Source organism: Triticum dicoccoides, chromosome 4B, assembly GCF_002162155.2.
Source record: "Triticum dicoccoides isolate Atlit2015 ecotype Zavitan chromosome 4B, WEW_v2.0, whole genome shotgun sequence".
In the NCBI taxonomy this organism is placed as follows: domain Eukaryota; kingdom Viridiplantae; phylum Streptophyta; class Magnoliopsida; order Poales; family Poaceae; genus Triticum; species Triticum dicoccoides.
Genome location: NC_041387.1, coordinates 300,129,940 through 300,142,890, shown reverse-complemented (window position 1 = coordinate 300,142,890; position 12,951 = coordinate 300,129,940).

The window sequence follows — 12,951 nt, the reverse complement described above, 5'->3', positions numbered from 1 at the left end:
GAACTAGAGCCACTTGCAGCGCCACCTTGGGGGACTTGAGGGATGGTTTTAGTTGTACGTAGTGTTCATCCAGTGTGCCCTGAGAACGAGATATGTGTATCTCCTATCGGGATTTGTCGGCACATCGAGCGGCTTTGCTGGTCTTGTTTTACCATTGTCAAAATGTCTTGTAAACCGGGATTCCGAGTTTGACCGGGTCTTCCTGGGAGAAGGAATATCCTTCGTTGACCGTGAGAGCTTGTGATGGGCTAAGTTGGGACACCCCTCCAGGGTTTAAACTTCCGAAAGTCGTGCCCGCGTTTATGCGGCAGATGGGAATTTGTTAATGTCCGGTTGTAGATAACTTGACACCAGATCCGAATTAAAATGCATCAACCGCGTGTGTAGCCGTGATGGTCTCTTTTCGGCGGAGTCCGGGAAGTGAACACGGTTTTGGGTGATGTTTGACGTAAGTAGGAGTTCAGGATCACTTCTTGATCATTGCTAGCTTCACGACCATTTCGTTTGCTCTCTTCTCGCTCTTATTTGCGTATGTCAGCCACCATATATGCTTAGTCGCAGCTGCAACCTCACCACTTTACCCCTTCCTTTCCCATAAGCTTAAATAGTCTTGATCTCGCGGGTTTTGAGATTGCTGAGTCCTCGTGACTCACCAGATACTATCACAACAGTTGCAGGTGCCGATGATACCAGTGCAGGTGATGCAACCGAGCTCAGATGGGAGCTCAACGAAGATCTTGGTCGTTGCTATGTTTTGTTTCATGTTGATCAGTAGTGGAGCCCAGTTGGGATGATCGAGGATCTAGCAGTTGGGTTATCTTCTTTTCTTTTGGCTTCGTCCGTAGTCGGACTATGTGTGTATTCTGAATGATGTATGAATTATATGTTCATTGTGTGTAGTGGCGATTGTAAGCCAACTCTTTATCCCATTCTTGTTCATTACATGGGATTGTGTGAAGATGACCCTTCTTGCGACAAAACCACAATGCGGTTATGCCTCTAAGTCGTGCTTCGACACGTGGGAGATATAGCCGCATCGTGGGTGTTACACATCTACCACTTGGACATGAGAAATTCCTCTATAGATATGGGTTAACCTAAGGATGTATTTCCACCAAAAGGATCCAACCTAGTCCACCGCATGTGGCACTTGATTAACATATTGGTTATCCCAAAGCATTTTGACCCATGGAACGGCATGCTTGTTATAGAATTTGTGCAGAAATTTCAGCAAGAGAGCTTCATTGTGGATTTTGATGTTAATCACCCCTAGCCCACCTTTGCTTTTGGGCCTACACACCAACTCCCATGCCGCCAGGGAATTGCACTTGTCACCTTGATCAGTTTTCTTCGTCAAAAGACATCTCCTTCTAATCTTGTCCAAGATTTCAATGAGTTTGGGAGGGAACTTGAGCGTGCACATGGCAAAAACCAGAAGGGAGGTGACAGATGCATTAAGCCAGGAGAGCCTCCCCCCATAAGACATCATGGCGATGGTGGCAGTGTGGCGACACTCCAATTTGCAAACTAAGGGCATGAACTCTTGGATTGTAGGCTTGGTTGTGCCAAGGGGTAGACCAAGATAGTTAAACGGCATCGTACCAACATTGCATCTAAAGATATTGGCTAAGCCAGCAGTAGAGCTAGCATCAAGGTTTATTGGTATAAGCGTGGACTTGTGAGAGTTGATCTTGAGGACGATGGAGGACGCATAGTCAGAAAGAATTTCCTTGACACGAAGCGCTTGATTAGGGAAAGCAGGCCAAACAAGGAGGGTGTCATCGGCGTATTGAATGACCGGGTAGTCAATTTGCCCATTACAAGGGAAAGTTAAGCGGAGATCTCCTTGTCCGAATGCATCGTTGAATATGGCTTGTAAGAGCTCAGCTACAAGGACAAAGATGAGGGGGACAAGGGGTCGCCTTGCCTCACACCGCATTGGCGAAGGAACTGACTTCCAGAGACACCATTAAGAAGGACAGACGAGCGATTCGAGGAAAAGAGACACTTGATCCAAGAGATCCACTTGTCATTAAAACCCATTTGCTGCATGATGTTAATCATCGGCTCGTGCACAATAGTGTCGAATGCTTTGGCAAAATCGATCTTAAGAAGGATTATTGGCCGACCTGAGCTTTGACATTGGTGCAGATATTAATATGCCCATGCAAGACAATCTTGAATAGTGCGGCCCTTGATAAACCCATATTGATTACGGTGAATAAGGGTAAGAATGACGCGTTGTAGTCTGTCAACCATCAGCTTGGTGAGTAACTTAAGGCAGCAATTTAGCAACATAATAGGTCTGTAGTCATTGATCGTCTCAGGTGAGTTGATATTCGGTATGAGTGTGATGAGACCGTCATTGATACTTGTCACGTCAAGCGTACCATTATAGAACTGCTCACATAGGGCATAGAAATCGTGTCGTATAATGGGCCAATAGGCCATCAAAAATGCCCCACTGAAACCATCAGGGCCAGGCGCACGGTCAGGAGGCATGCCCTTAACAACACAATCAATTTCTTCATGAGTGAAAGGGGTGGTGAGCTGGTCAAGATTGGTCGCGCATGGAATGAGGGAGGGTAGATCAAATTTCGTATCAGAGGGGGAAACCATCCCTAGACGGGTTTTGTAAGAATGAAATAAGAAGAGGGGGAAATGTTATATGTTGTTCCGGCCTAATTTAAAATTGTTTAGATAGTATAGTTTTAATGTGTTGCACCTCATGCCATGTTAACCAGCATTTAATCTTGCCTTATACATAAACGAGACCAAACTGAATAATCGAATGTGGTGTCTCGTCAATATGCAACTCGTTGCATATTGAGCTCCACTTAAATTGTAGTATTGTTTGGTGCACTTTGCCATGCCATGCCTATTTAAATTGGACATGCATCATACTTGGTTGAGCATCATGTCATGTTTATGCGTGTGTGTTTACCATGTTGTTTGCTTCTTCTCGGTTGTGCTTCTTCTCGATAGTTCATGTATTGTCGCGACTGCGAGGATTTGTTCAACTATGCTTGGTTCGTCTATGCCTGTTCGTATTCTTCATGGACTCGGTCTTCTTCCTAGAGGGATTTCAGGCAAGATGACTGTCACCTTGGATCTCACTACTATCTCTGCTATGCTAGTTGTCTCGATGCTATCGCTATGTCGCGCTACCTACCACTTGTTTATTGAGCCTCCCAAATTGCCATGAAAAGCCTCTAACCTTTTCCACCATCCCAGCAAACCATTGTTTGGCTATGTTACCGCTTTGCTCAGCCCCTCTTATAGCGTTCCTAGTTGCAGGTGCAGTTGCAGGTTGTTCCATGTTGGGACATGGATATCATGGGATATCACAATATCTCTTATTTAATTAATGCACATATATACTTGGTAAAAGGTGGAAGGTTCGGCCTTTTGCCTGGTGTTTTGTTCCACTCTTGCCGCCTTAGTTTCCGTCATACCACTGTTATGTTCCTTGATTTTGTGTTCCTTTTCTAGTGACAGCAGGGGCAGCAAGGCACGTATTGTATTGTTGCCATCTAGGATAAAAAGATGGGGTTTATATCATATTGCTTGAGTTTATCCCTCTACATCATGTCATCTTTCTTAATGTGTTACTCTGTTCTTCATGAACTTTATACTCTAGATGCAGGAAGGAGTCGGTTGATGTGTGGAGTAATAGTAGTAGATGCAGGCAGGAGTCGGTCTACTTATCACGGACGTGATGCCTATATACATGATCATGCCTAGATACTCTCATAACTATGTGCTTTTCTATCAATTGCTCGACAGTAATTTGTTCACCCACCGTAATACTTATGCTATCTTGAGAGAAGACACTAGTGAAACCTATGGCCCCGGGTCTATCTTTTATCATATAAATTTTCCATCTACTTTTATTTGCATCTTTTGTTTTCCAATCTATATCATAAAAATACCAAAACTATTTATCTTATCTTATTATCTCTATCAGATCTCACTTTCGCAAGTTACCGTGAAGGGATTGACAACCCCTTTATCGCGTTGGTTGCGAGGTTCTTGTTTGTTTGTGTAGGTGCGTGAGACTTTTGAGGAGCCTCCTACTGGAGTGATACCTTGGTTCTCAAAAACTGAGGAAAATACTTACGCTACTTTGCTGCATTAGCCTTTCCTCTTCAAGGAAAAAACCAACGCATGCTCAAGAGGTAGCACAAGGTAGCAAGTAACAAAAGTGAGCGAAAGCGGTATTGCAATGCTTCGAAACAAGGCCTAGGGTTCATACTTTCACCAGTGCAAGTTCTCTGAACAATTATAACATAATTAGATCATATAACAATCCCTCAACGTGCAACAAAGAGTCACTCCAAAGTCACTAATAGCAGAGAACAAACAAAGAGATTATTGTAGGATACAAAACCACCTCAAAGTTATTCTTTCCGATCAATCCATTGGGCTATTCCTATAAGTGTCACAAATAGCCCTAGAGTTCGTAGTAAAATAACCCCTTGCTGTTTTTTATTGTTCGCACTACAAAAACTCATATCTAGTATCCATACTACACTTTTATCACCATCTCTTTGCCGAACTAATGCACATATACAATTTGCCATTGTATTGGGTGTGTTGGGGACACAAGAGATTTCTTTTATTTGAGTGCAGTGTTGCTTGAGAGATACTATCTTCATCCTACGCCTCCCGCAGATTGATAAACCTTAGGTCATCCACTTGAGGGAAAATTGCTACTGTCCTACAAAACTCTGCCCTTGGAGGCCCAACACGAGTCTACAAGAATAAAGTTGTGTAGTAGACATCAATCTTGTCTTTGTTGACTCAGCAGGGATGAGGAAACCCTTGCTCAGCGGGCCAAACAGGCCAAGCATGTGGTGGTGCCGGGCTATTCATAAGCGTGGGGCTGGCGGGGGATACAACACGGGATCCTGTGCCTAGCCCCCAATCCAGCCCCCGTTGCGAAGGCATGGGGCAATGTTCTCTCGCTCGTGGAGACGCGAGGAACGCCCTCCACCCCCCACCAAAGGAGTAAGCGAGAGCCAGCCAAGTGGGTCGCATCAAGAGGGGTCCACTTTGGCCCAAACTCAAGTAAGGGAATCACCGGCAAGAACCTCCACCAAGGGGTACGCCCGCGTCGAGATCACAACCACCAAAGTGGTGGTTGTGGATTGTGCACCGGCAGCTGACGTTGCCGGGAAAGGAGACATCCCTTTACAGCAGCCACCATCGGGTAATCCACTTGTCTTTGTTCCTACTGGCTTGAATTATTTTACTTCTTGGCCTTTGATTTAGTAGTATCTGGCTTCTCATTATCACATCTGCTGATTTCATTTGCAGCCCCGTCAACTGACAAACCTAAGCTCCTGGAGGAGGTGGCCAGTATTGGGAAGGACGCTGCCGAGGAAGCAGCCAGGATCGCTGCCGTGGAAGGCTAGGAACGGACTGTGAGGGATATCTAGGAAACCCCACGGGGAGACAAAGAAAATCCCCGACAGTACATCCGGCCCAGGTATAGTCATCGAGAAGAAATCCCCTCTCCGATCTATGGGCCCTTGTCAGATTTAGGGTTCCGGCAGACCCTTGAGGTTCGAACACTGGGGTGCGCACGGAGGTTTCGCCTTCTACCTACCTGTTCCTCACCGAATCGCTAGGATCTAAACTACGAGAAGAAAAACACAAGAGACACAGGATTTATACTGGTTCAGGCCACCATTGTGGTGTAATACCCTACTCCAGTGTGTGGTGTGGTGGATTGCATCTTAGGCTGATGATCAACAATACAAGGAAGAACAGCCTCGCGAGGGTCTGTTCTTGTGGTCTCTCTCTCTCTCTCTTTGTGCCGGCCGGATGGATCTATATCTCTTCCCTGTGGGTGGCTAGTCCTATTTATAGGCGGAGGCCCTGGGCCTCTTCCCAAATATTGAGCGGGAAGGGCGCCAACAATTGGCCAATTTGAAGGGGAACATCTAGTACACTTATCCTGACTAAAGTTGGTCCTCGCCTGTCAAAGGCTCTGGTGGTGACGCCGACTTGGGCTCCACAGTGACCTCCATCCTGCCGTTGGACTGGTCTTGGTCTTGTTGCACCGAAATGGATGCCTTTGCTTGATGCTCTCGCCTACGCTTGCTCCCCTTGCACCAAAGAGGAAAGAAGGACACTGCGCGGGCTGGCGCCCGTTCGGCGCCCTTGGTCATCATGGCTTGCGTCATGGGCACCTCGCGAGGTACCCCGCCTTGAACTCTCCGCCTCCTCGTGAGCTAGCCTGACGAGGTCGTGCCTGAGGAAGCTCCTTGTCATCTGCCCCGCGAGGCATGGCCCCTCGCGAGGGTCTTGAGCTTGTGCTGATGAAGATGGGCCGTGCTGGGCCCCCTTTGAGCCACGCCGCAGGCAGGCAAGTCTGGGGACCCCCGTTCCCAGAACGCCGACAGTAGCCCCCGGGCCCAAGGCGCGCCCGGACTTGGCCGAGTAGAGAGGCGAAAGGGCAAGTGTGAAGCGTCGCGGGCCCTAACAGCCTGCGGCCTTGGGCCGCGTGGCGGTTGATTGGACGTGGGCGTCTCCGCAACCGCACTAGTTGATAAGGAGCGGCATCTACCCTCTGCCTCCTTTGCTCTCTCCAGTTGCTCCTCAGATCCCCTTTCTTGCGCCTCTCCTTCCTTCCTTCAAAATCTCCAGATCTACTCCACCTGCGCGCCCTAGCCAGACATGGCGCCTCGCCAGGCCCCGGCCGGAGCTTGGTACTTGTCCGCCCTGGAATCGCCGAACGTGTCGGAGGCGAGCCTTGCCCGGGTGCGCCAGTTGGCAGCGGCACAGGGCGTCGACAGGGCGAAGGTGTTCAAGGCCGGCTCTGCCCTCCCTGAGGGCCAAGGAAGCACCTTCTATCCGCTCTTCGTGAGTGCCATTGTCGCTGGTCTGGTGCCTCCCTTCTCTGAGTTCTTCTTTTCCGTCCTCTGCCATTACAACCTTCAAGCTCTGCATCTCCACCCCAACTCTGTCCTCCTTCTGGCAATCTTCGCCTACTATTGCGAGGCTCACGTGGGGGTGAAGCCCTCAGTGGCCCTGCTGCGCCACTATTTCTACCTCCGGCCCTCTCGCGGTTCCGTCTCTGCCTGTGCGAGCTTCGTCGCGTATGGCAGCTCCATCGCCGTTTCGAATCCCGGGAAAAGGATTGAGGGCTTCAGGAGCAAGTGGGTCTTGGTTGATGCTGGGCGCATACACCCCCGGCTGGCCTTGCCCATGGGGCTCCCCTCGAGCTCCGACGCTGGTCTCGAGTGGAGCTTGCGGATCCCCGCGCAAGGCTGGTGTTGGAGAAGATGGATGCGGATCTGAGGCCGGCCAGCATGGCGGCGGCAAAGCTGACTGGTGCCTCGCTGCTGAGGGAGTTCCTGGAGCATCAGCTGGCTCCACTTCGTCAGTACTCGCTTCCGATGTGGAGGCCCCACCCGAGCCCCGCGGTCCTGGCCGACGAGGATCTGGCCGCGGTCCTCCAGTCTTTGGTCGGGGGAGACGTGGCAAGGTTGGAGGGCGCTCCGACACCCCTGTTCCTTCGTGAGGACTGGGAGCAGGTCGTGGGGTCCATGCCCGTCCTCAACCGGGACGGGCCTATGCTCGCGGAGGCTCCCGAGGACCTGGTGGACGTATCCTCTGGCGACTCCAGCGAAGAGAGGGAGGAAGGTGAGCGGGAAAAGGGGGCTAACTCCGAGGCAGAGTCAAGGGCTCCACCTCCTCGGCGCAAGTCCCGCACTCTCCGCCTCTCTTTGAGTGACGACGACGAGGATGATGGCAAGCAGGGCGGCGGGAACCTGCCCCCGGTTCCGAAGAAGGACCAGACTGGGCTGATCCCCCGCGGGTCCACCCCAGCCCCAAGGCGATCCGCAGGCGCCCCAACTGCACCCGCGCTCCTTGAGGCTGATCCTTGCAACCAGCTCTCGGGCTTCAAGTACGGCCGGAGGCTGCTCGAGTCTGCGGGCGACGACTTGTAAGTGCTTGATCCATGTCTTGTTTCTTGTTTCGTCGCTGAGGCTTGACGCTTGCATCTCCCGGCTAGGCTGGTGCCCACGGCAAAGAAGCCGAAGGGGGCTCCTGAGACTCCATCCGCGGCAGCGCCTCTGCTCGCAAAAGAAGATGAACGTGACGCGCGGGCCACTCCTGCCCAGGCATCCCTCCGAGGCCCTGCCGAGCCGGCTGGGGCGAGCTCGGCTCCTATGGCCCTGGCGACCCCTGAGGTGCCCCCGCTTGACGCCGTCGCCACAGCCGCTGGGGCGCAGCAGTCTTCGCCTTAGGACACCATGGTCACGCTGCCGCCTTCTTCTCCTACTCCGCCGACTGCTGCTTCCCCGTCTCCTCCTACTGTCCTGGATCGTGCTGCTGCCGAACTGGACCGTCTGCGGCGGGATCTTTTGAGCGCCGACCCTCATTTGGTGGCTGGGCGCTTGGAGCTAGCCTTTGGATGGATTCGCTCCGATGCTTCAATTCGGGCGGTGCTGGTCCAGGCCTCGACGGCCTGCGACGAGGAGAAGCAGGCCGTCCTTGGGGCGAAGGTTGCCCGCGACGCCGCCTTGGGGGAGGCGGCTAATGCCCTAGGTCGTTGCGAGGTGCTAGAGGGCGAGTTGAAGGGCCTGCAGGACCGGCTCGCCAAGGGGACTCGCCTTCGCCTAGAGCAGGAGGACGACATGAAGGCTCGCGAGGCGGCCGTCAAGGACTGGGACGCCAAGCTCAAGAAGTGCCATGACCACCTAGGCGCGCTGGAGCAAGATCTGGAGGCGAGGAAGGTTGAGTTGGACGGCAAGGCACGGGTTCTTGCCGAGGATCGTGTGGCCTTTGCGAAGATGGAGGAGAAGGCTTGAGCTTCACTGAAGACGCTTTATAAGAGCGTTCTGGAGAGCCCACTGGAGGGCGAGGAGGACGGCCCCGCCAAGCTGCTTCCTTTCCTGGTTCATGCCTTTGACGATGTCGCCCTCGGCCTCGGCCCTACGGCTGAGGCCGAGGCACGCGTCTTGTCTTCTACGGCACTGACGCGGGTGTTCACCCACATCTATCTTCGGGACCCCAACATCGACCTTGATAGCCTGCTGGAGCCGGTGAGTGGCGAGCATGCCGCTGCCGCTGCTGAGGCTGTGAAGGGTCGTGTAGAGGCTCTGCTGGGGAAGTTCCGGGCCTTCAGCACCAGGCCGAAGCGGAGTGCCGCTAGCCCGGTAGCTCCACAAGGCGAACCCGCTTCGCGCAATTCCACGGCCGGCAAGTGACTCCGTTGTGGCTCCCGCCCTGCTTTTAGTTTTTGCACATGTATGAGGCCTCGGGGAGGCGTTAAAACTTGCATTTGGTGCTGTGATAACAGTATGGACTATAATATTTGCTTTTGAATTCTTTGAAATTTGCGCTATTTCCTTCCTACTTGCTTGTGTCCTACGCCGGCAGAGCACGGCCCCGCGCATACCTCAGCCGCCGTTAGCCCCGACCGGAAACCAGGACGGGACCAAGGAGTGAGGGGCTACGTGACCAGTTAGGCTCCTGAGTCGCGATGCTCAGGAGTCCCCCTTGGCGCCCAAACAGCAAGTAGGGAGGTGAGATGTGGGGGTGGATCTACCGTTCTATGTCTGCAGAGCCCGGCCCCGCGCATACCTCAACCGCCGTTAACCTCGATCGGAAACCAGGACGGGACCAAGGAGTGAGGGGCTACGTGACCAGTTAGGCTCCTGAGTCGCGATGCTCAGGAGTCCCCCTTGATGCTCAAACGGCCTTCATACCTTGGCTCCTCTCGGGGAGGGACGCGTGACGAACCAGGCCCGGGGGGGCCTGGCTGGGTGGCGTGCGCCTGGGCGTGACCCAGGCGTAGCCCCCGTGCCCAGCCCCCTCGCGTGGCACTCCCGAGGGGAGGCGTTGCGATGAGGCTAGACACTGAGCTCTGGGCTCCCTGAGGTTGATGCGGCCCGGGGGGCCACCCTCAGTTGTTTATCACCAGCGCGGAGCATAGCGCTTCTGTATGCATACGGGCCTAGCCGCTCCTCGGCAGTGTCATCAGCCAGCGCGGAGCATGGTGCTTCCACTGGTGCGTGGGAGGGGGCTCCCCTCTGGGAGGAGCCCCCGGGGCGTGTACAACCCCGCCCTGACACGTGGCTGGCACGGTAGGGCTTGACGAGGTGTATCTGGGCACCCGTGAGCCAGCGCGGGACTCACGGGGCCCTACCTCAAGGCGGGTTGCGTGTGTTCCTGCAAATTTGGCTAGATGCCGATGCTCTACGTCCTCGCGTCCCGGCTCTCGGGCTGGTCTCAGCCGTCGCTGGTATGCCGGGGCGCGATGTCATGGGCAGACCAGAGGGTGAGGGCCAGAGAGCCGGTAGGATCCCTGAGTCGCGATGCTCAGGCACCCCCCTTTAACGCGCAATCTGGGTTAGATGTCAAAACTCTACGTCCTCGAGTCCCGGCTCTCGGGCTGGTCTGAGCCGTTGCTGGTGTGCCGGGGCGCGATGCCGTGAGCAGACCAGAGGGTGAGGGCCGGAGAGCCGGTAGGAGCCCTAAGTCGCGATGCTCAGGCACCCCCCCTTTAACGCGCAAGCTGGGTTAGATGTCAAAACTCTACGTCCTTGGGTCCCGGCTCTTGGACTGGTCTCAGCCGTCGCTGGTGTGCCGGGGCGCGATGCCGTGGGCAGACCAGAGGGTGAGGGCCGGAGAGCCGGTAGGAGCCCTGAGTCGTGATGCTCAGGCACCCCCCCTTTAACGCGCAAGCTTGCGACATCCAGGAAGAAGAAAGGTACCATGAACTGGCACCAAATAACAAGCATGACGGGTCGAAAACACGGCCCTAAGATAAATGCAAGAGGGGCACATGCCACTGGGTCTGACCCGAGCAGCTTGGGGATAATGCAGCCCGAGGGGCGCCCCCAGCAGGGTGAGCTAAGAACATGAAATAAGAGAGATACATGCCACAGGGACGGACCCACGCGGCCTGGGAATAATGCAGCCCTGAGGGTGCTCCCAGCTGGAAATGAAACTAGAAAGATGTCACCTGATGACGCTGAAGACGAAGGGGTGTTGATGCAGCAGACTCGATGGGCTGCTGGAGCAGATCCTCATGAGCCCCCAGGCCCTGGGGCCTCGGGAGGCTCCGGAGGCGCTGGTGGCTCCTCGCGGACCGTCTCCATCTCCACCAGGGATGTGGAACGCCTGACCTCTTGAGCCTCCAGGATGGCCCTCATGATGCGCCGGTACGTAGCAGCCGCGTTCGGCAAGCCGTAAGGCATGCGAACGTAACTGTGGGGCGGGCCCTCGCAGCGTCCCACTCGCGAAGGCCAGAGGCGCTCCTGAGACGCGGCTTGGTTGAGCCCTGGTATGTCGATGCAGATGCGCAGCCCACCATCCTCGCCTGGATGGGGGGCCACAGTGGGTAAGCGGCGACTGCCTCTCATGACCCTTGACTCCTGTAGCTCCTGAATGGCCTTGCTGATGAACTCCTGAGGGTTTGACCCTCCTTGCCTTGCTCCTTCTTGATGGAAACGTGCTTCGAAGCACGCCTCCACGTGGTGCCCAAGCGCCTCCCTCATGACCTTGGTGAGGTCGATGGCCCTCCAGGGGAGAGCCGCCGCCCTGCCTGACGAGGGCACCGGGCGCGCTTCCCTATGCGATGGCAGGAGGTTCCCCCTCAGCAGGCGCGGGCCCAGAGGGACCTGCCTCTTGAGGGGCCGGGCCGGTCGATGTCTTCTTCTTCTTGGGGGTGGCCTCGGGAAGCCTCCTGCTTCCGCGATCCGGGTCTTCCAGTGATGCGGCCTGAAAGGCTCTCTCTAGGGAGCAGACTGCGTCTCTCTCTTCGCAGGGCACCGTGATGACCCCGCCACTTCCTGGCATCTTGAGGACGTTGTAGCCATGGTGGGTTACGGCCATGAACTTGGGCAGCGCTGGGTACCCGAGGATGGCGTTGTACGACAGGCGAATGTGGGCGACGTCGAAGTCGATGAGCTCGGTGCGGTAATTGTCGCGTGCCCTGAAGGTGACAGGGAGGTGGACCTGCCCAATCGGGACGGTGGAACCGTCAGTGACTCCGGAGAAAGGCTTGGTGGGCTGAAGCTGACTGTAGGGTACTTGGAGATTGTTGAATGTTTCCACGGACAGGACGTTGAGCCCTGCCCCGCCATCGATGAGGGTCTTGGTGACTAGCACGTTGCTGATGATTGGGGAACAAAGCATCGGGAGGACTCCGGTTGTGGCCGCGCACTTGAGCTGATCCGCTGAGCTGAACGTGATGGCGCACGCCGACCACCTGAGAGGGCACGTGGCCTCGAGCTTGGGGAGGACTACATTCACTTTGCGGGCGAACTGCTTGAAGATGCGTTGAGAGGCTGGGGCTTGAGCTCCGCCTAGGATGCAGGCGATCACACGTGGTTCCTGGAAGCCCCCAGCCCCTTCGTCCTGATGACGGTCCTCATTTCTCCTTGGCTGCGGCAGTAGCGGAGGGAGGCCTGCGTTACCTTGCGGGTGATCCTCGCGAGGTTGATCCCTCCAGCCTCCCTCGCGAGGCGGGTCCTGCCAGTGATCCTCGCAAGGTTGGTCGCGCCGCCCTTGACGTGGGCCGCGGTCTTCCCAGCGTCCTGCGTTCCTTCCTCCTCCTCGGCCGTAGCCCCGGTCATTGCGGTCGAGACACCGGCCAGTCCGTCCTTCGCGCATGGCCCTGAGCTCTTGGCATTCATTGGTGTTGTGGGTGTGGAGGTCGTGGTACACGCAGTACCGACTGCCCTTGGAGGATTCGGGCTGATCTCTACCCCGCTTGGTGTCTGGTTCTGCCGCGAGCACGGCAGCCCCCTTGCGCTTCACGTCATTGGCCTTGGGCTTCTTCTCTTCAGGGTCTGCGGCAGGCAATTCGAGGAGGGAGAGACACCCTTCCTCAGCCCTGGCGCACTTGGTCGCCAGGTTGAACAGCTCCAAGGAAGTGCACAGATCTTCATGCATTGCGAGCTCCTCCTTCATCTTGACGTCACGCAC